The 24627-nt window shown below is 34.7% G+C and overlaps 1 pseudogene; it reads right to left on the minus strand.

Moving 5' to 3' along the window:
* Nucleotides 1-3440: 3440 nt before the first annotated feature.
* LOC126717383 (probable aldo-keto reductase 1) lies at nucleotides 3441-19827 on the minus strand (annotated as a pseudogene).
* Between the last annotated feature and the right edge of the window lie 4800 nt (nucleotides 19828-24627).

The following is a 24627-nucleotide window of genomic DNA, read 5'->3' on the forward strand; positions in this document are numbered from 1 at the left end:
ATAAATTCTTAAATAAAATATTAAAAATAATTAAAAATAATGTTGTATTCATGAGTTATGTCAAAATATTGGCACCCTCTAAACATTAAAAATCAGACCACTAATAATGCATTCGAGACAAAGTTATTACTGCGTTTGTTTCATCATCGATTATTAATGATTTATGTGCAAGCCAAACAACAAAAAATGTTTTTGATAATGCCTTGAAATGTATACTTGTTATATATTTATGTGGGCGTTATCTTGGTATTACTATGCTTAATTTGTATAATTAAGCCATGATTTGCATTAGTCCCTATTATTTATCTTTACATAGTTTCTTGAATAAGATGTCATTCATTGTGTATAATTTTCTACTTTCAAGAAATCATGTGAGAAAAATGAGTTTACAAAAATTTGTGAGAGAATGGAGGCCAAACTAGAATTAAAGTGGAGCTAAAGGACCATTCTTAAATGTCTAAGGAGGTGCAGCTGGAGTGCTTGGATTGTCTACCATGATTGGAAGCTTCAAATAAGGAAAGAAATCAAAAGGCAGAATCTGAAAAGGAAAAATCTGATTTGAGCACTGATCAGTATTTTGGGCGTATCTCTCTCCTCGAAAATCCAATTGACACAAGGCTAGATGGGTTGGAACCTTGACTTAAATATCTACAACTTTCTAGTTTTGAGTTTTTCGAAATTCTCAATTTTTGAATGCCAAAATTAATTCACAATTTTCTGCTGTAAACTTGGATGGAAATTAAAATAGTAAACGTTTTACTTTCTTTGGACATTTAGACATTAGGGTTTTGAAGGGAGGCTGGGAGAACGAATTTTGGTAGAGAAAACCTTGTATTTTCTTTTCTCTAATGGCAGTCTAAACTCTTTGCTAGGGCTAGGGGTTATGTTTCTTCTATATGGTATGAATATTCAATGTGATTCTTTCTAAGATTTTATTAACAACATATTTGATTGTTCAATTAGATTTCTTTTGTTGTATTAGTTCTTCCATGCTTTCAATAAGTTCAATCATGTTTTTCTTATTGTTTAGATGAATTTCTAATAGTTTTAAATAGAAATCAGGTTCTAAAGTGAATGAGTTTTTTTGAAAACTTTTCTAACCGCATTATTAATCTAGGTTATCGTGCATTCTTGAATTGTCTCAATTCAACCGAATCATAAGTATTTAATTGTATAAGAACAATCAATTATGAAATATATAATTTCTTAGATCACAAAGAATTTCATATCGATATAGGGAAACACCCCGATGCCTTGGTATTTACATTATTGATTTTAATCGTCTTTTATTATTATTCTTGTTAACAATCTCCAAGCAAAAGTACTTTTCTTCTTCACCCAAATTGTTATTTAATTATATTGTCTTTTGAATTTTCCCTGCTCCTTGTGGTTCGACCTCGCTACTCCGAGAATTATATTGCTACGATCTCCTGTACTTAGGAGTGAGCAAGCAGTTTTCTAACTTATTTTCAAGATCACAACCAAATATAGGAAAATAAGTTTATTTTCTCGAAATCATTTTCCAAAAATCGTTTTTCATAATACAAACAAATCATAAAGTGAGTGTCTACACGGCCATCATGACTAATGCATATGCTTTTTTTAGCAGCTTTGTTGAATAAAAAAAAATCTAGGCCTCATGCTACAAGTAGTGAGCATTTGTAGCTTTGTTATTTAAAGGATTACATTTATTAAATTTTCTTCATTATCATTTTAATGTGGAAGTTGTCCTTTTTTGAGCTTAGAGTCATAGCACATTTCTTGGTTTTAAGGCATTATTTTATAATCACAAACTTGTCAAATTATGGGATCTCAATCTAGTATATTTTTTCTTTACGTTTTTTTCCCCCCTAAAAAGCCTATTGTACGATGCAAGTGTGTGTATAAGATCAAGATTCTCCTTGATGATCCTGTTAAGTGTTACAAGACCCACCTTGTTGCTAAAGATTTCTCAAGAATATGACTTGACTTAGAGGAGACTTTTGCCCTTGTTGCACTCCTCTACTCTATGGCACTCTCATCTCAATCATGCTTCCTTGTCTACTGTTTAGTCTTTAGTGGCCAGCGTTTAAGTCAAGTCAATTCTAAATCATTTGATTGTATATTAGGTATACAAGACAAAAAACATGCATTACCATATAAGAGTCTAGCCAATCAAAAACTTCATTATATTCAGCTTCTTTTCCTACCTCCTATAAGGGAGAAGCATCTCCCATTGCCATCCATTCTACCATCAATTGGATACCTTCACCTTCAAGTTTCCAGGTGTGTGCTTTATTCTTTTCTAACCTAGTACTCGTACTCGCACTCGCACTAAATGACAAATGCGCTCTCAACCGTGTTACTTCCTGGGGTATGATCTTAAACAAAAGGGTATTTGTTATGGATGCTACAATCCTATCACTAAGTAAGTCAGAGTCTCCCATCATGTTGTTGTCTTTGGGAAACACAAGATGTTCCATTCCATGTTCACGTTCCATACACATTCAACATTTGATGCTTCTGTTGACTGCTACCAGGCCAATGTTGTAGCTAACAGGTTCGCACGCACAAGAGCGCACCATTGACTACCTAGGAGACATTTGGCCCTTTTGCATACCTCTCCTCACTTTGCATTATCATTGTAGTCATTGCCTCTAAAGATTGACTATTTCTTCAGATGGACATGAAGAATGTCTTTCTCAACAAAAACTAAACTCAAAAAAAGGTTTAGATGATGCATCCTCTAGGCTTGCCTCATTCTTCTATAAATTGTATACTTCATCGTATCCTGTAAAGATCGAACATGGTTTACAAAATTCAGCATCCTCATAAGACATCTTGGTTACTTTATCGATTAATATGACGCAATGTTATTTATTAGATGCATTGACCACGGTACCACACAATGTTACTTTATGTTGATGATAAGATCATTACTGGAGATAACTTGCAAAGTTCTCAATCAACTTTTAATTCTGTAGTTTGTGATGAGGTAACAAAAGCAGCAGATGGCTAATATCACTAATGTATGTTACAACATTTGACAAGGATGCTACATGTGTGTGCGTGAGAGAGAGAGAGAGAGAGGAACAAACTAAAATAAAATCTAAATAAGAAAAGTCAAATAATATTTAAAACCCTATATTTAGAGGTAGTTTAATATTGTAACTTGAAATTTATAACTGTTACAAATTAAACCTTATAGTTTCATAAATTTCAAATTGAACCTCAACTTTTAAAATCATATTAATGTTTAAAATGATATGATTTTAAAAGTTCAGGGTTCAATTTGAAACTAGCAAAATTATAATGTTTAATTTGTAACAATCTAAAAAATAAATAAATAAATAATTGTAAGTCTTAAACTTCAAGATTTAATTTGTAACCGCTCCTAAAGAATATGGTCTAGCAAGTATTTTACCCTAAAACAAAGTGAGGAACAAAATATCTAACAGAACTTGACATAAAGCAACCACATTGGTTATCATTCTCAAAAAGTTTACAAACTAGTGTTGCTAATTTTGTGGTGTGAATGACATAGCTAGTTTTTAACATAAATCTGGCCATTCATTTCACAAAAACATGGCATTATTCAAGCGAAATGGACAATATCCATGAAAGTGTAAATAGAGTATTAGTTTTGTGGAGGAGTGTTAGCAAACTTCCATAGAAATTGCTCATTGCCTAGATAGCTTCTACCACCAGCTACTTCTTCGATTGGTACAGCATCAGTTATCTCCTTCAGGTCATCTTCTGTAAATTTCACGTTCAAAGAGCCAATATTGTCATCTAAGTTCTTGATCTTAGTTGTCCCTGTTAAAGTTCAAGGCAAATGAACATTGAGAAATAGCAGGTGAAAGTCTCAACTTGCCTCAACTTTTAAAATCTACAGTTCCAAAGGGCTCTAATACAAAAGCAACTGTTTATACTAAATAAATAAGATTGAAAATGAGAACATTAGTGAACTTTCCTGCCGAAAGAGAAAAGAAGATATATACACACAATCACCCTTAAACTATGTATGGAACTAGCAGTCCTCTCTTCCTAATTATCAAATTTTGAGTTTCCTGCCTGTGGGAGGTACAAAAGGGTGCACTGGACATAATAAAATTCCACTCTGCTTCATCATCATCATTCATGTAACACTTTCAATGAAAAGTAGATAACTCAGCTAAACCTTGATTAATGTTGTTAGATTTTTTCTTAATACAGTTCCCTATATATTTAGCGTACCTGCATATATTTTTTAGCAATTTTAATATCAAAAACACATAATTGACTCATGATTTATTATTCCTCAAAATCAAACTACCACTCCTGCAAAAAGTCAGTAACTAGCCAGCCGTATGGCCAATGATGCCTTCAAGACATTGTGATCACAAACCGTAACCCATAATAAAATCTGAATTAGTTATGACCACAGCCTAGGACTATGCTTATGAATATGTTAACAGGAAATTAAAATCTGAGTTTTTCTGAGGCCGTTATGACATCAGAGTGGGCAATATATATGTAATTTCCAGCCATGAAGTGGGTTGATATCCATTTATATGCTAAACTTTGAAACTTGAGGCAGGAAATCCTTACGTAACTTGGATTGGGATAATTCTGATATATTTCCTCAACTTCTATATCAACTTTGTCCACAATAAGATGCAGGAAATCTAAATATTACTTGTTTCAGCTTAAGTGGGGAAAAGAGCACACTTGTAGTCAAGTTAATTTCAATTTGAAGCACACAAAAGATAATAGTATTCATAACAAGAAATAGAATCTTCAGCGCTTTTCTTTCTCTTTTTGAAAACTTAAATACATAGCACATTTTTGACAAGTAATTAATCAGGACAAAAAACAAAAAATGAAAGCCAATTACCAGGTATGGGTGCAATGTCGTCTCCTTGTTTGAAAACCCATGCAAGTGCTAGCTGAGCAGGAGTGCATTGGTGCTTTCTAGCAAGTCTTTCTATTCGAGTATAAATGGTCTTGTTCTTCTCCAAATTTTCTCCATGGAACCGAGGGTGCTTGGCCTTATAGAAAATAAAAATTAAAAAAAATAAAGAAGCTGGTTTTCAGTTTCATTTGAAGAATTTTTATTGTTGTTATTACTATTTTATTATGGAGAAAGAACAAATTCTTGAAATCATCTCTATAAGATGGTTCTTATAGTACAACAACAAAGCCTTAATCCCAAGCTTTTGGGGTTCGCTAGATTTTGAACAAAGTAATAATGCAGAAAGTGCGAAGAAAAGTTTATTTTAATTTAGTCTTGTTATGAGTAATAGGGGCAAAATAGTAATATCATGTACTTTATATATAAATAATATTTTATGTGTTCGGGGTTTACTTATCAAACCCTAAAACACTTTCACAGTAAACAACATGGTATCAGAGCCACCAAACCGCCGCTGCCGTTAACCCTCCAACCACCACCCACCGATATTGTTGTCGCCGACAACCATATCCCTACTCGCTAGCTCCGACAACCCTAATAGAGACTCCGACGATCTCGATTTAGTGGCTGAAGAAGTTGTCCAGCGCCGGTGACCCTTTGTCCAGTCTTGCGACACCAAATCGACGTCGCTTGATCGCGAGAGAGGCAGGGTTTTACTCACTGGTCCTCGTACCGCTGCTCCTGCACCCTAGCGTCGCCGCCGAAGCTTTTTCAATTGAGGGTTTCAACCATGGTCTGATTTTCTTCTCTTCTTCAATACATTCTCTGCGTATCTGTTCAGGCAGCCTTAGGTTGATGTTTAGTGGTGGATTGGGCAATTTTTTTTTTTTTTTTTTTTTTTTTTTGGTGTTGGTATGGATTTGTTGCTGCCTTGTTTTTTGGAATAGTTTGGTGTTGATTCGTTGATAGATGAGTTACTGTTGACGTGGCTGATTGGTTGAAGTATATTGGTTGTTGGTTGGAGTTTGGTTTAATTCAGTCCAGCTTATTTCTTTAGTGTTAGTTTGTTCTTCAGATTGCTATTATGGAGTCCAAAGACAGTGCTCAGCCCCCTAATTATTTCTTATCTCCTGATATGTTATCAATTACCTCCATTCGTCTAAATGGTAGTAATTATGCTCAGTGGGCACAGGCAGTTGAAGTCTTTCTTCTTGGTAGAAAGAAGTTTGATTACGTGATAAAGGAACCTCCTGTGCCTACAAACCCTAAATTTGCTGATTGGAGAGCCAAAGATGCACAAATTAGGAGTTGTTTGTGGAATAGCATGGAGTCTAAGATCAGTTGTAGTTTGGTTTTCTTACCAACTACTAAACTTGTTTGGGAACAAGCCAAGGAACTTTACTCTGGTGTTAACAATTTGAAGCGGATTTATGATCTTCATCAAAATTATTTCTCCTTGAGTTTAGGTGATATGTCTTTAAAAGACTATTATAACAAGTTTAAGGGTGTATGTGAAGAACTCAATATTTATCAGCCTATCTCCTCTAATGTTAAAATTATGAAGAAACAACAAGATTCTATGCATGTTGCTCACTTCCTCTCTAGATTGCCTAAAAGTTTGAATCTAGTAAAATCACAAATCTTAACTAGTCCAGACCTCCCTTCATTGAGTGAAGTTTTTGGTAGACTTCGACAAGCCACATTATCTGATTCGAGTATTGACCATTTCTCTTTCTCCCATACTGATGCATTACCTTCTGGTGATAAATCTACCTTTACCACTTATATGGGGAGTAATAGAGGTGGTCGTGGAGGTCGAGGTCATGGGGGCCGAGGCCGTGGAGGTCGTGACCAAGGGGGTTGTGGGAGTGAACAAGGGGGTCATGGTAAAGGACGTGGTCTTCGTAAGTGCACTTATTGTCATGGTGAGAATCATACAGTAGACTTTTGTTGGGAGTTGTATGGTAAACCCTCGGCTAACCAAGCTAGTTTTCAAGTTCAAGAACCACCTTCAAAGTCACTTCCACCAACATCTAGAGTAGTCTCTATTCCTGAGAAAGAGTACAATCGCCTCTTGTCTCTGCATTCCAACTTTGTTGGGTCTAATTCTACTGCTACTTTGGCTCAACTCCGCTGCTTGTCTTGCCACTCAGGACCCTTGGGTCATTGACTCAGGTGCTACTGATCATATGACAGGTACCTCAAGTTTACTCTCTGACCTTGAGCAATCTAGTAGTCTTCCCAATGTTACATTGGCAAATGGCTCAGCCACTACAGTTTCTGGTTTGGGCACTGCCAATCATAGTCCTAATCTTTCTCTCTCTTCTATCTTATATATTCCTGATTTTCCTTTTAACCTTTTGTCAATTAGTAAGCTTACTAAAATTTTGAATTGTGCTGCCATTTTTTTATCCACTCATTGTATCTTTCAGGATCTCAAGACGGGGAAGATTATTGGTGGAGGGCATGAAGCCGGTGGACTTTATTACTTGGATCGACGTGGTTCTTCCCGTTTAGTGGCTTCTCATTTGTCAATCTCGCCTCTTCAGCATCATTGTCGCCTTGGTCATCCATCTCTCAAGAATTTGAAGTCATTAGTTCCGTCGTGTCGTCAAATTGAGTCTTTACAATGTGAAGCATGTCAATTGGGTAAACACCATAGGGTGCCTTTTGCCCCTAGGGGTGAGAGTCATGTTAGTAGTCATTTTCATTTAGTTCATTCTGATATTTGGGGTCCAATAAACACTCCCTCATTGTTGGGATTTAGATATTTTGTCATTTTTGTTGATGATTATTCTAGAGTCACTTATCTTTATCTTATGAAAGAACGGTCTGAATTGTACTCAATTTTCAAATCATTTTATATGGAAATAAAAACTTAGTTTAATGCTTTGCTTCGTATTTTTCGGTTTGATAATGCTCGTGAATATTTTCATACATCTTTGTCTCAATTTTTTGATGATCATGGTATAATTCACCAATCTTCATGCTCCCGTACTCCACAACAAAATAGTGTTGCTAAACGCAAAATGCGTCATTTGTTAGAGGTCACTCGTGCCTTAAAGTTTCATATGCATGTTCCCAAATCATATTGGAGTGATGCTGTTCTCACTGCCTGTCACCTAATTAATCGTATGCCTTCCACTGTTCTAGGTGGTCAGATCCCTTATACTGTGCTCTCTCTTGATGCACCTTTGTTTCAACTACCTCCTAAGATCTTTGGTTGTGTCTGCTATGTTCATATCTTAGGTCTAGGGAGTGACAAACTTGATCCTAGATCCATTAAATGTGTTTTTCTTGGGTATTCTCGTACTCAGAAAGGATACCGATGTTACTCACCTACTCTTCGGCGTCATTTCATTAGTGCTGATGTCACATTTGATGAATCTCAGTGCTATTTCTCTCATTTGGTTGCTAGTGACAGTTCTCCTCCTTGTCTTCCTCTCCTACCACTTGTGTCTCCTATTGAATCTCCTTAAAAACCACTCCAGGTATATTGTCGCCGGCAGAAACCTCCAACAGAGACCTCTACCCCGCCTAGTGATCCAACTCCTAATCTTGCCTCTCTTCCAATTGCTTTGCGCAAAGGTAAGCGTTCTTGTACCTCTCACCCTATCTCTCAGTTTGTCTCTTATGGTCACTTGTCTCCATCTCTTTATGCCTTTACCACATCCTTGAATTCTACTATTGTCCCTAAGTCTGTCTAGGAGGCTATGTCCATCTTGGGTTGGAAATCTGCTATGGAGGCAGAAATGTCTGCCCTATCTGAAAATGCTACTTGGTCTTTAGTTACTCGTCCTCCAGGGAAAACTATTGTTGGTTGTCATTGGGTGTATTCTGTGAAGTATTTGCCTGATGCTTCTATTGAGCGTTCGAAGGCTCGCTTGGTTGCCAAAGGTTATATCCAAACATACGGTGTTGACTATGCCGAGACATTCTCACCTGTTGCTAAAATTTCTTCTGTTCGGATTTTGATGTCCTTGGCTACTAATTTGGATTGGCCATTATTTCAGTTAGATGTTAAAAATGCATTCTTGAATGGTGATTTGAAGGAAGAGGTGTATATGGAGCAACCACCTGGGTTTGTTGCTCAAGGGGAGTCTAGAAAAGTGTGTAGGTTGCATAAGGCCATCTATGGTCTTAAACAATCTCCCAGAACTTAGTTTGGTAAATTTAGTGAAGTAGTGTTAAAGTTTGGATTACGACGTTGTCATTCTGATCACTCTGTGTTTTCTCATACCTCTGATAGAGGAAAGATTTTGTTGATAGTATATGTTGATGATATTATAATAACTGGAGATGACAAGCATGGTATTGATGATTTGAAAAGATACCTTCAAAACTCCTTTCAAACTGTCTGGGTAAACTTTGTTATTTCTTGGATATTGAGGTAGCACGATCTAAAAAAGGCATCAGTTTATCACAGAGGAAGTATGTGTTGGATATTTTGGAAGAAACTAGCTTGTTAGAGTCTAAACCAGTGGAGACTCCTATGGATCCTAATGTCAAATTGTATGAAGATCAGGGAGAGCTGTTATCTAATCCTGAGAGATATCGTCGTTTGGTTAGTAAACTAAATTATCTCACAATTACTCGCCTAAATATATCATTTGCAGTTAGTGTTTTGAGCTAGTTTTTGAAAGATCCTCGCCTTCCACATTGGGAGGCAGTTATTCGAATTGTGAGATATCTTAAAGCACATCCAGGCCGTGGTCTTTTGTATAAAGCTAATGGTCACCTACGGGTAGAAGCCTACACTTAGGGTTGTCAATGTTTGACCCAACCCGCAAACACGACACGAACCCGACATGGGTTTTTTTGGGTTAGGGTTGGGCTTTAATGGGTTTGGGTCAGAAACGGGTCAACCCAAAAATGACACAATAAAAAACGTATCATAAGCGGGTCAACCCGCGTAATCTGTAATAGACACGTTTGACACGCCAATTTATTTGTGTCAACTTGAAATAACCCACTTAACACAATCCATTTAACTCATATAACAAATAAATATTCATCTTATTTTAGATTTATCAAATACCTTTTATATCCAATATATATTTTAAATTTTAAAAAAAGTAAGTAATTACAAAAATTTACAAGGGATATAATTGGAAATTGAAACTTTACAAATCCTAGATCTCTAAACCCTACGAATCCTAAATCTCTAAACCTTCTTATAAATATCTAATTTTTTTTTTAATTTATTTCAGCCGTACTACTCTCTTTTTTTTTTTTTTTGATAAGTAATAAAATATATTGATATAAAAGGGCCACCCTAGTGCATAGGGAGTGAACAAGGAAAAAGAAATCAAATACAGAAATTACAAGAGTCTAAGAAATCAATAAAAGAAGGGAAAGATTTATCTTGCAAAGCAAACAACCAATCCCTTAAAGTTCTAAAAAAGATAAGCTTGAGGTCCAGAATAGATCTCTCAATATCTTCAAAACATCTACTATTCCTCTCCCTCCAAAGACACCACAATAAGCAATGAGGAATGATGGACCAAATACAACCATTTCGATGATGACCAAAGCTGCCTTGCCAACACCATAACAGCCCCAAAACAGTGCGCGGCATAACCCAAGAAACTCCAAAAAGGCCCAAAACCATAGACCAAAGATCCGAAACAAAAGGACAATGAAGGAATAGGTGGTCAACCGATTCACCATTTCTCTTACACGTGTAGCACCAATCTAGAATCCACACCTTCCTTTTACGTAAATTATCAATCGTCAAGCATTTCCTTAAAGTAGCAGTCCAAACAAAGAAAGCTACTCTAGAGGAAATCTTTTACTTCCAAATACTTTTCTAAGGAAACCCAAAGGAAGCGGTGCCAGCTAAAATTCTATAATAATCTCTAACCAAGAAACCCTTAACTTTGCTAGGAATCCAACACATTTTATCCTCACCTCGACCCCTTATAGACGAACCATAAATAGTTACCATGAAGTCAGACATAGCCTCAAGATCCCAAGCATGCACACCCCTAACGAATCTCACATCCCGAAAGAGGACACCATTGGTGGACAACATAAGCTCAGCCACACTGGCATCCTTATTCCTACAAAATCTGAACAGATTAGGATATCTAACAGCAAGAGAAGTCTCTCCACACCACCGGTCTTGCCAAAACTTCACTCTAGACCCATTACCAATATCATACAGAATATGGCGCGAGAAGAAAGGCCATCCCTGACTGATATTTTTCCATAAACCAACACCATAAGGGCCAGTCATAGCTCTGGTATACCAGCCCCCCCACACACAACCATACTTCAACTCTATCACTTGCCTCCAAAGGGCATCTTCCTCAATCCCAAATCTCCAAAGCCACTTCCCAAGTAACGCTTCATTGAAAAGTCTTATCTTCCTTATCCCTAATCCAGCCGAAGAAATAGGAGAACAAACAGTATCCCATTTACCAAATGAATTTTAGGATCATCTCCAAAATTGCCCCATAAGAAATTCCGCTGGAGCATCTCAATTCGTTTAGCCACACTAGCAGGAATAGGAAATAACGATAGAAAATAAGTGGGTAAATTAGATAGGGTGCTTTTGATAAGGGTGACTCTACCTCCCTTGGATAAGTATAAGCTTTTCCAACCCGCCAATCTCCTCTCCATTTTCTCCAGAATAGGATTCCATATGGTCTTATCTTTGAATTTAGCACCCAAAGGAAGACGTAGATATTTCATGGGGAGAGAGCCCTGCTTGCAGCCAAGAACAACCAAGAAAAGGTCAATATTATTGACTACCCCAACCGAAACCAATTCAGACTTGCCCAGGTTAATCTTTAGGCCTGACACCACCTCAAACCAGATAAGAATCATGCAAAGAATCAAAATTTAATCTAAATCAGCCTTACAGAAAATTAGCGTGTCATCTGCAAAAAGGAGATGAGACACCGCCATGGATCTTCCCTCCATGTTACCCACACTAAAACCCAACATGCGACCTTCAAGAACTACTTTGTCCAACATTCTACCAAGAGCTTCCATCACCAAAACAAACAACAATGGAGACAACGGATCACCTTGCCTCAAGCCTCTGGAGCTACCAAAAAAACCACAAGGAGAGCCATTAATCAAGATGGAGAAACGGACAGTAGATAGACAAAAGAGAATCCATTGTCTCCATTTGGTAGAGAAACCACTTCTTTCTAACATCTGCATCAGAAAATTCCAGTTTACATGGTCAAAAGCCTTCTCAACATCCAGTTTACAAATCAACCCCGGCACCCCAGACTTCAATCTACTATCAAGACATTCATTAGCAATAAGAACAGGGTCAAGGATTTGTCTGTCCCTCACAAAAGCATTCTGAGATGCTGAGATTAAATCCTCCATCACCAAGCGGAGACGATTAGCCAAAACTTTAGCAATAATTTTATAAACCCCCCCCAACCAAACTAATGGGCCGAAAATCTCTAATCTCATAAGCCGCATGTTTTTTAGGAATGAGAGTAACAAAAGTTGCATTTAAACTTTTCTCAAACTGACCATTGGCATAAAACTGATGAAATACAGCCATGAGATCAGGCTTAACAATCCCCCAACAAGCTTGGAAAAAAGCCATAGGAAAGCCATCAAGACCAGGGAATTTAACACCATGGAAACTTTGAATAACATCAAAGATTTCTACCACATCAAAGATTTCTACCTCTTCAAAAGGCCTCTCTAACCAATCCGCATTCTCACCAAATATCATTGGAAAAACCAAAGAATCTGGAAACGGCCGCTCAACCTGCTGCTCAGAGTATAGATTCATGAAGAAATGAGTAATGTAATCTGCAATTATACCTTGATCCGACGACAAAGTACCATCAACCATTAGGCTTTCAATACCATTATTTTTTCTGTTGGAATTAGCCATTCTATGAAAGAATTTGGTATTGGCATCCCCTTCCTTCAAATGCAACACCCTAGACTTTTGTCTCCAACTAGTCTCTTCCATAAGAGTCAACTTTTCAATATCTGAACGAAGATTAGTTTGATCTAACTTCTCCTCAGTAGATAGACTAAAAGTCTCCTCTTTAGCATCCAAATCATTTAGCTTACTCCAAAGGGCCTACTTCTTAAAAGTGACATTGCCAAACTCAGTCTCATTCCACTTTTTTAAATCCAACTTCAATGCAGCCAATTTCTTAGCAAGAATTTGGTATTGGCATCCCCTTCTCACGCCCAATTCTCAAACTCAAATAGTCAACTCTCAAACCAATTATTTCTCTCTCTCTCTCTCTCTCTCTCTCTCTCTCTCTCATGTGTTTATTTTTTCTGCATAATGCTTTTGTACAATAAACTTTGAACCCATGTGCCTTGTGTTTTTCTTGATTGCATGATATGGCCCACTTGTTTTTGTTGAATTATGTTATTTTATTTTCGTTAAACTATATTATTTTGAATTTGGGTTGAAGTGTATGCATTTCTTTTAGAGTGCAAAGAACTTATTTCTAGATGAATGTTATATTTTTGTTGAACTATATTATATTGAATGTGAGTTGAAGACTTGAAGTATATGCACTCCTTTTGGGATGAAAAAAAATTATTTCTAGATGGATGTTATATTTAATATTATGCAGGTTGAAATGAGTTGTGTTACGTTCATGTCAACCGAACACGACTCGTTTATTAAGCGTGTCAAATGGGTTGAGTCAGGTCAACTCACCTTATTAACAAGTCGGGTTAGGGTTAAAGGATCATGACACGATTATTAAATGGGTCGGATTAGGGTTGAGCCATTTAGTCGAATACCCCTATCTCGATACAACACGAACCCGACACGTTAACTCGAATTGGCACCCCTGCCTACACTGATGCTGATTGGGCTGGATCACCGTCAAATAGAAAATCCACTACTGGGTATTGCACTTTTCTAGGAGGAAATCTGATTACTTGGTGAAGAAACAAACTGTTGTTGCCAGGTCTAGTGCAGAGGCTTAGTATAGAGCCATGGCACACACATCATGTGAAGCTGCCTATGACTATGCATTGTGATAATCAAGCAACAATTTACATTGCCTCCAATCTTGTGTTCCATGAGCAAACCAAGCATATTAAAGTAGATTGTCATATTACTCGGGAGAAAGTAGAAGATTGTGTAATTGCTACTCTATATGTTTCTACAAGAGTCCAGATTGTTGATATGTTTACTAAAGCTTTATGTAAGACTCGTTTGGGTTTATTATGTAACAAGCTAGGATTGTATGATATATAATCTCCAGCTTAAGGGGGAGTGTTATCAGTAATAGGGGCAAAACAGTAATATCATGTACTTTATATATAAATAATATTTTGTGTTAGGGTTTACTTATCAAACCCTAAAACACTTTCACAGTAAACAACAAGTCTTATGAATTTTGGGTCAATTGTACTTTCATTGGACAATTGGATTTTTTTTTTTTTAATAAGTAATAAGGATTTATTGATTAATTGATTTCAAAAAGAAAGAGACACCCAAGTACACAAGAAGTATACAAGGGAGTACATATCAAATACAAAAATTACATAAATCAAGTAAATCCAAAATAGAAGAAAAATGTTGGTTTCTCCACACTGAGAACCAGTCCAATAAGGTTCTGAAAAATAGAAACTTGAGATCAGGCATAGAATGCTCATTGTCTTCAAAACACCTACTGGCTACTACTTCTTTCCTTCCAAATACACCACATCAAACAATGAGGAACAACCATCCATATATCTCCATTTTGATGGCAACCAAATCGACCTTGCCAGCAAGCAAAATGCTCAACAACAGACATTGGCATAACCCAACAAACTCCAAATAAACCAAAAACCATGTCCCATAACTCCAGAGCAACCGAACAATGAAGGAATAGATGGTCAACAGTTTCATTATTACATTTGCACATATAACACCAATCCAAAATGCAAACCTTTCTTTTCCTTAAATTGTCAATTGTCAGACATTTCCCCAAGGCAACGATCCATACAAAGAAAGCAACTCTAGAAGAAATCTTCTGCTTCCAAATGCTTTTCCAAGGGAAAAATTGTTCATTGTGGCCAACTAGAAGATGGTAGAACGCACTAACCATAAACCCCTTACTCTTACAAGGTAGCCAACATCTTTTATCCTCCCCAATCCCCCTTACAGAAGTACTATAAATGGTATTTATGAAGCTCTAGAAAGCTTCCAATTCCCTATTATGAACATCCCTACAAAAATTTATCTCCCAATGAAGGACTCCATTGGAGTACCTCATTAGATCAGCCACACTCGCCTCTTTGTTTCAACAAATCCAATATAATTCAGGATAACAGTCTACAAGAGGAGATGATCCACACCATCTATCTAGCCAAAACTGCACTTTTGATCCATCTCCAATTTCATACAGAAAAAACCGAGATAAAGAGGGCCACCCCCTTCTAATATTTTTCCACAAACTAACTCCATATGGACCAGAGTTTATATGAGTGAATAAGGTTATTAGTAGTTTATTTAAATTTCCTTTAGTCAAAAGTATTTTTGTTATTCAATACACGACTCTCCCAAGTTGTTGCTGCATCCATTTCGGTTTTGTCCTGTGTCAACTGATCGGAGTCAGCCATATGTATTCTTCTTCACAACTATTCTATCCGATCAAAAATCATACTTTGTCACCTCCTTAATCAATATATCATTTTTTACTACTACTAATGTTACCTTAAGTCTTCCACTATTTTCTTTTGTGGATATATTTGAGATGATTTAGTTCATAAAAGAGATCGAAGGAACACAAAGATAAGAGATCTAGGGAACAAAAATACCCGTTTGTTTCTTCAATACTTATGTATAATTTCTCATCAATAAAATTGATTTACTTATAGAAAAATGAAGGGAAAATAACTAATTTGGTTCCTGAAGCTTACAAGAAGTTATATTTTCTCCCTAACATTAGGGAGGTCAACGAGTTGAGGCAGTTTGGGTTTGGTATCAACCTGCTACTTGACTAACTCTTTTTTTGGGTTGGGAACTTCCCTGCATGTTGTTTACTAGATTATGGGTTGAAGTGGATAACACCCCAGTTTTGGGTGAGCGGTTGGGGTTGTTTGGCAGGGAAGGAGAAGAGCAGAAGTGAGTGGAGAGGGTCAGTGATGAGTGGTAATCAGTAGATGACATGACACAACCAAGTGCTAACTAATGCCAACAGATGACGTGGCACAACTTAGCGATGATTTGGAAATTGGAAACATATACTGACCTTTTTGTTCTTTTCACTTATCTGTGAATAGTTATTACTCTTCTACCTCATCTTCCTATCATTCTAGGTGGACTTCCAATTGGCAAATCATCATCTAAGTCATGTCAGGTTAGCTATTTGACGTGACAGGTCATCTATTGTATGTGTGAGGCAGATAGAAAAGCTTAGTTGAAAAACGTTAAAAATGTCAGCAACTTGTTTGCAAATTTTCAAATATTAGAGACGAAATTGGAACTTCTTGTAAACTGCAAGAACTAAAATAGTTGTTTTCCCTCGTAGGAATTTTTCACTCGATAATATTGAAGTATGCATTGCTCAAAAAGAAAACAATTATTGCCTGAAGAATTGTGCAGAAAATTTGAAAGTCCACAAATAAAGGAGAAACATTATTGGTGAAATATGTACCAGGCGGCTATTTGCATTCAAATTTTCCACAACTCCTTTGCCAGCGAAAAAACCACGGCCAAGAGGACTGTATGGAACTATACCAATGCCAAGCTCCCTACATGAACAAAGGCATCAAGAGAGCATTCTCATGCTTTTGGATAAGATAATTACATATAATGAAATCAAAGCTGCCTACACAAAATGGATACAAAACCAAATAAATTTTCCTTATAGTGGCAGTCATTCAAAGAAGATAATGGTCTTTGAAACCTAAGGGAAGACACAATGACTAATGAACAAGCAGCTCTAAATTTAACTCCACATCTAGAACAAATGAACATTGTAATCTTCTTATATGTGGAAGTACTCATGAGGCCAAAATTATAAAAAACATCATCTGTGAACAAAATAAACCTGCAAAGTGGAATTATCTCCTCCTCGATATCACGACTCCAGAGAGACTACTCCATTTGTACAGCTGAGATGGGATGCACAGCATGTGCCCTCCTTATTGTGTCTGGGCTGGCTTCAGATAAACCAATATATTTGACTTTTCCCTCCTCTACCAGTTTCTTAAGTTCACCAACCTACATTGCAATAAGATGTATTTAATCATATCTGCCGCTTAGATCCCACCATCTACATTGAAATGATGAATTTGCAGAGAATTTCATAATTTCAAATTACAAAAAAGCAAGCAAGAATTTTTAAAATCACCCATTGCAGGCATCTAGTTGAAAGAGCAAGAGAATCACTTACAGTTTCTTCTATGGGTACTTTTGTGTCTACCCGATGCTGATAATACAGATCAATATATTGCACATCAAGACGCTGCAAGCTAGCCTCACAGCTTGAGCGAACATACTCAGGGCTACCATTCACCTGCGTCTGAGGAAATCCTGATTTTTGGACGCCAAATTTGGTGGCTATTTGAATTTTCTCTCTTGGCAACTGTTTCAAGGCCTGAAAGATATAAACTACTTTCAGTTAAATAGCATAGAATTTTAACGTGGTCCTCGATCAATTAACTAACAGATAATATAAAAAGTAGTAACAAAACTTTCACATCTGTGACCATCTTCAGATTTACTACCAGATAGGAACAAAAACATTTGACTTCTTGAGCTAGTAAAAGTAAATATTAGTGTCTTTTACCTTTCCAATAAGAATTTCATTAGAATGGGGTCCATAAACATCAGATGTATCAAAGAAAGTGATTCCCTTATTGAATGCATACTTTACTATTGAGATTCCATCCTCCACAGAGAATGGAGAATTTTGGGCTTCAGTCAGGGACATACATCCAAACCCCAACTTTGAGACCTGGGGGGAAAAAAGAAGAGTTTAGAATTACAAAGAAATGAGAAACAAAAAGTTAAGAATAAATGTAGTAAAATGATAATAGAGCGTGTTGGAATATTCATGAGTGAGTATTGTAGTTAGTTAAGTAGTGAGTTTCCACATTGGATAATAATGGCAAGAGTGAATGGTTCATATGACATAATTAGGCTCTAATTCATAGGCTTAAGTTTTTGGGTCAAATGTTATCCCTATATGTTATATTAACTCAACTAGAATATCCCCAAGTGTTATGTCCCCAACAGAGCGCAGCAAAATATTTTAGTACAAAAACTATTCCTTAAAACCTTAGAACCTATGCATCTTGAACATTGGGAAAGATTAACCAGAGGATTTCATGGTTATAGATTATTTATGCAGGTTCAACCTTATGTTGGGACTCTTGATGGAAGAAAGAAATGGGACTACCAAGGTTTAAAGTCTCCATACTTTCTATCAACTTTTATTTCTCCAAAGCCTCCCACATTACAACATATGAAGCACAAGATTGAAGGACTTTAAAACATGCAAATCTTAGGTGCTGAAAATAGAAAAGATGAAGGAGCATAAGTTTGTTAATTCCAGAAACTCTCCATGACCATAGTCTCAATTATATAGTTTAAGATCATTATCCAACAGATACATATTAAAATGACACTTAACTTCAAAATCTCCCCACCAAATCAAATTGGTGTATGTGTATCATATATATGTTCTTAGAATACTAGATGGCATCTGTAGTGTTGACACAAATATCATGTCTTCACAAGAAAACAACAAAATCCCTGTGGACTTAAAATTTATCTTAAAAGTTTAACAATCAGCTCAATCTTTTTAGTTCATCATGTTGACTTGGTTATGAGGTAATACAAATGGCTGCTTTAGTGTAGTGTCATAACAGAGTTCCAAGGGCATCATAACCTCAAAACACAATTGAATTATGAGAGTCTCAAGGGATCATAACCTCAAAACACAATTCAATCATAACTAGTATAATCAAATTGTTCTAAACTCTTGCTTTGTCATTCGAGTTTAAACTTGCAGCCGCAATAGTTATTCATTATTCCAAACCTTATAGATTATCTCCTATTAAATCATAAAAGTATGTGGTTAAATAATTAAATTTACCATATCCTAATAGCTTAAGCTTTTGAGACTATCTGTAATTTAGCATGGTATGTAAGCATGAGATCCTGAGTTCGATCTTTGTCTCCTCCACTCTATTTCGCATTTAAAATCCCAACTCACTAGTGCGGGGGAATGTTAAAAGTATGTGGTTAAATGACTACAAAACCGAAGCCATTAACTGCTTATGACTTGAATATAAAATTGTGTTTCTTAGGGATGACTTTCAATTCCTTCTGTGGTAGTAAGTTCTCATTGAAGGGCGTCACATGAATATAGAAAACATCATTTTTGCAGCAACATCTCAAGATAGGTACAGTTTAACACTTCTCTACAAACTTATTCTCAATTTATAGCATGTGACTAAACTAAACAGCTTCATAGAAATCGTTTCAAATTTATGATGCACTGCTCCTTGCCTCTAATTAACACACTAGTTAACTTTGTCCCCACTCCCCACCATACTTTTAACACACAGGGTACTATATGCAAGAGGAATTTTTTCATAATGATAACACTTCACAGCTTATGATCACAAAAAGGTAACTAGGCAATACCCATCATCGGTTTTCAACCATTCGTGATTTGAGTTTGAGACTCAAACTTAATAGTCAATCAGTGTTGAGTTACTGTGGATGGGTTTTCAAAGAAATATGACTTGAACATATACAAAGTGGAAGTTTCTTAAAAAGGAAAAAAAAAAATTTGAAATGGGTATTCAAGGAGTGGCGTTTAGATTTACCTCAAGGCCTTCGTTGCCCAGTTTCAGCCTTGGAATTTGGACTTCGTTCCCTTCCGCCATCTTCCAAATTTTGTGTTTTTCTTTTCAATGTCTGCATGTATAAGTTGCTGAGATGATGAAGTGTTAGATATACAGTAAAACGCTAATTTTGACCCAAAAAGAAGAAAAGAAAGTGAGGCTTAAACCCTCTAAACGATAGATTTTCAGTTTTTAAATAACATTAAATATATTTTTATATATATCTTTACAAAAAATAATTACAAATAACATTATTCAAATTTTTCTACTGACAGATCCTAAAACTCTAAAGTTGCTATTTCACAACCAAATTCATTAAAAACTCACTCTGTTGGGGTAGATAGTGGTAAAAATTTATACCACCTTGCTACAGTAAGTTGTCATATTTGCAAACTACTATAGTTGGGTGGTAAACTTAAATATTAGTATTATTTTAAGTAGTGTGTGGGTTTGGTAGAGAGAGAAAGACAAAAAGGTATAGAGATGGAAGAGTTGTTTTGTTTTTTATATTATTTGATGGTATAGTTTATATTATTTTAATAAATAGTATGTAAAAATAGAAATTAAGATGTTAAGTGAATTGTAAAATGAGATAGTAAAATAAATAAAGTAGTGTTTGAGAATATTTAATAGATGTTTTTTTACATCCTCTATTGCTAGTGCTCTAATGATAGTTACATAACGGTGTAGCACACATAATGCCACCTCAACTAGGATTGAGATTAGGTACAATACCTAGGGTACTGCTAATTCCTTTGAATGGTTGAGATTGATAGTTACAAAAAGCGACTTTCAATCTCAACCATTGATTCAAAAAAGTTAAGAAAAATTTTAAAGAGGTAAACAGTGAAAGTTAAAAAAATGAAAAGTGAAAAAAAATTGTGAGTGGAAATGGTAAATTGCACCTGGTGCAATACCCTAGATATCGCACCGGATTCTAATCCCCTCAACTAATACAGGATTTCAAATAAAATCTGTGTTGAATATATTTTCATAACCAATCTTAAATAGTAGATTGATGACTTAATCCGAGTTTACCACAAATGTTTTTTTTTTTTTATCTAATAATAACAATTTGTCACGTAAAACTTGTAAAAATATTTTACATTTAACATTTTTCACTAAACATAATTTCACTATTTTACAATTATAATTAAATTCGTGACATGATCTTAAAAGAGTAAGCACAATTTAAAAGAAAAGATTCAAAACGTAGTCACTGATAGCTGACTTCAAAGAATTCTAAAGTTTCTAACCAAATGAATTGGATGTGCCTAAAGAGTTGAGTTTTTTACTTTTTATTTTTAAGAAAACCGTAGGGGTTAATGGCTGTGGATTTATTTATTTATTTATTGATAATTTTGAGTGTGCATTTATTAATTGATTATTTTGAAAAAGAAAATTATAACACTAATCACTATCATGATAAATATATAAAAAAAAAAAGGTTTAAAAATCAAATTTTTTATTTTTTTTAGTAAAATACATTAAAAAATATTTTCTAAATCATTGTGGTCAAGACATTAGTTAACTTTTCTGTTTTAAATTAAGCATTAACCATTTGACACTGCCCCCACACACACTTGTGAGCGTTGCCATATGTTAAAAAAATCTATCAAATTTTGTCCAATCACTTATTCTAACTAGCATGTAATCCATGCAAACACATGGATACATTTAAAATTAAACACAATTTTTATTATAAAAATTTAAATAATTAGTAAAATTATTATAAAAAAATGGCATGTAACACAAGCATACATATGGATACATTTAAAATTAAACACTATTTTTATCATAAAAATATAAATAATTAGTCAAATTATTTATAAAAAGGTAAACGTAATTAGTCACATATTAAAATTCTTACCTAAATTTAATACTACTTATGATAATTTTTTTCTAATTTTTAATAAGATAAAATGTGTGGTGATTTTTGTTGTGTGGTGATATTTATTAAGTATATGTGATTTTTTTTTTTTTTTTGAAATAGTTCATTAATATTAGATTTTTAATATTTTGCACTCATTAACTCACTTGGCACAAAGATTAAAAAAAATTAAGTGAACACATGGCATAAATTTAAGTGGATAATTATAGTGTAGTCCCCACATAAATTTAGACACATAACACAAAATTGGATTCTAATTTTATATTCTAATTGAACTTTCTCTCGGATTTACCTATTTATATATATATATATATATATATATATATATATTCCCACCAACCATTCTCCCTATCATCCATGAAAAATTTGTCCATGTAACCAAACAAACATTGGTTTTAGCTTCTAGCATCCTTCTCCCTCTCCCCCAAATGTTGGCTAGCTAGAGTAGAGACTACTGACTAGAGGTCCAATTGGAATTGAAGTGGGTTCTATGGTTGTAGAATCCATCAAGGAAGCGTTTTCATTTATATATATATATCTCTAAAAACTGAACTGTAACATTTATTATTGCTACGCTGCTATTGAGCCACATTAGCGGTCACATCACTATTTTATTTTTATTTTTTTTGGTTTTCCATCTTTATTGATTGTCTATTGCAAAATTAATTCTTTGTGGCCAAATGTAATGCACTACACGTCATCATAAATTCTAATTGTTTATTGTCTATATTGAAAGCTCCTTTCAACATTGAGTGTCATTTTCTTTCCATCCTATTCCTTACACACACACACACACAATACATTTTGCTACTCAATCATTGAGCCACATCATCCACTTATTTTTTATCTCTTCTTTTATTTTTCAAACTTTTCTTCTCACTACTATCTACAAAAAAACAAAAACAAAAACTTCTTCTTCTCCATACACTTTCTCCAACATTTCCCTTCCATCTTTGTCTCTTTACCTCCCCCACTACTCTCTACTTCACCATTACACTTCCTTCATCATTTTTCATAACTTGACTCTTCTTCATCCCATTTTGTGTGTACACATTTATGGTTACACTTCCTCCAACCTTTCTCTTCCCTCATTGCCTCTTTACCTCCCCCACTACTCTTTACTTTATTACATTTCCTTCATCATTTTCTATTTTCTTTTTTATAACTTCACTCTTCTTCTTCCCATTTTAATTGTATAAATTTAATATCATTTCTCCCATTCAATCCATATTTTTACCACACAAAAACCATGAGTACTCTCTCTCTCTTGGTGAATTTTTGTTCTTTTTTATAATTTTAATTAAGATTGATGGTTTAAAAAAAAATGTGTTTCAGGTTTTTTTTTTTAATTTTATAATTTTTCATTAAAAAGTCTTCTCTCTCCCTTTTATAGCTTTGGTTGAATTTTGGTTTAGGTTAATACTTAGATTTTTTTTTTTTTTTTTTTTTTTTTGAAATAGGAATTTGAGTTTATATCAAAACACAATTAACATGGTTATGAATTTGAATATACCTACCAATTATTTGAACAATAAATTATGATAAAGTCAATCATTTATTTCGTTGGTTACATTTTAATTTTGGTTAAGATAAATTTGAAATTTTGTGATGAGTTTTGATTACATGATATCTCCTTATTCTTTAAGAGATTTGAAACTTATAAATTTTAGTTATATATTAGGTTAATATAACACACTACAACAAAAATTAGAAAGATATGGTTCACTTTAAAAAAAATATTAATCAAACATACAAAAAATAATAGAATAATATATTTGTAGAGATAAAAAGATAAAAAATACTTGTAGAAATCTTTTTAAAAAATTGACAATACTTGAAGTAAGTGTTACTTTTTATATATTACATCCTATTATATAATATTTATATATATTCTTATGCATTGCATGGGTCTGCGACTAGTTAGATTAATGGTGTGGGTTTATTTGGTTTTGGAAAGAACATTTAGCCATTTATAGGTTTCATGTTGTCGGGTTTATGACAAGAGTTTATTAATGAGTATGGTGCTTTGAATTTCAAAGTGATCTTAGATGTCCAATTGTCCAAATATCCTTCGGATAACAAAATATGGATGTTGATTTACACAAATCTCTTTGGAAGGTATGGATATCAAATATCCAAACCATCATATGATACGCAAATTGTGTAAAACCTATGAAAATCGTGTATGTAGATATTCGGTAAATTTGGATATTCGTTAGAAGTTTTGGATGTCAGATATTTAGACCTTTTTAAGATTGTGTATCACTCAACTAAATCGTGGATGTTGATGTACACAATTTTGGACATTCTTTGGAAGATTTGGATTTCAAACGTCCAAACCACCTTATGATACTCAAGTTATGTGTAACCTATATAAATCATGGGTGTTGATATTCACAAATGTAGATGTTTGATGGAAGGTCTGGATGTCAGGTGTCCAAATGTTCTTAGGAGAGTGTATCACCTAACCAAATGATTGATGTTGATGTACATACAATTTTGGGCATTCTCTAGAAGATCTGGGTGTCAAATGTCCAAAACACCTTAAGTTACTCAAGTTGTGTATAACCTATGGAAAATTTTGGACGCTAATATTCACAAATGTGGATATTCTTAGGAAGGTTTGGATATCAAATGTCCAAGCCTCCTCAAGATTGTGTATCACCTAACTAAATGGTGGATATTGATGTACATAATTTTTGGACATTTTCTAGAAGGTTTGGATGTCAAATGTCCAAATCGCCTTATGATACTTAAGTTGTGTATATATTATGGAAATCGTGGACATTGATATTCACAAATATGGATATTCTTTAGAAGGTTTGGATGTCAAGTGTCCAAATTTCCTTTAGATTTTGTATCACCTAACAAAATAGTGGATGTTGATGTACACAGTTCTAGATATTCTCATGAAGGTTTAGATTCAAATGTCAACCACATTATGATACTCAAGTTGTGTATATCCTATGGAAATAGTAGAAATTGATATTCACGTTTCGGTCCACTTAAGTCTATTTTGTCTATTTCAGTCAATTTTGACCTAGTTCTGTCTATT

The sequence above is a fragment of the Quercus robur genome, chromosome 3, assembly GCF_932294415.1.
Source record: "Quercus robur chromosome 3, dhQueRobu3.1, whole genome shotgun sequence".
Lineage (NCBI taxonomy): Eukaryota > Viridiplantae > Streptophyta > Magnoliopsida > Fagales > Fagaceae > Quercus > Quercus robur.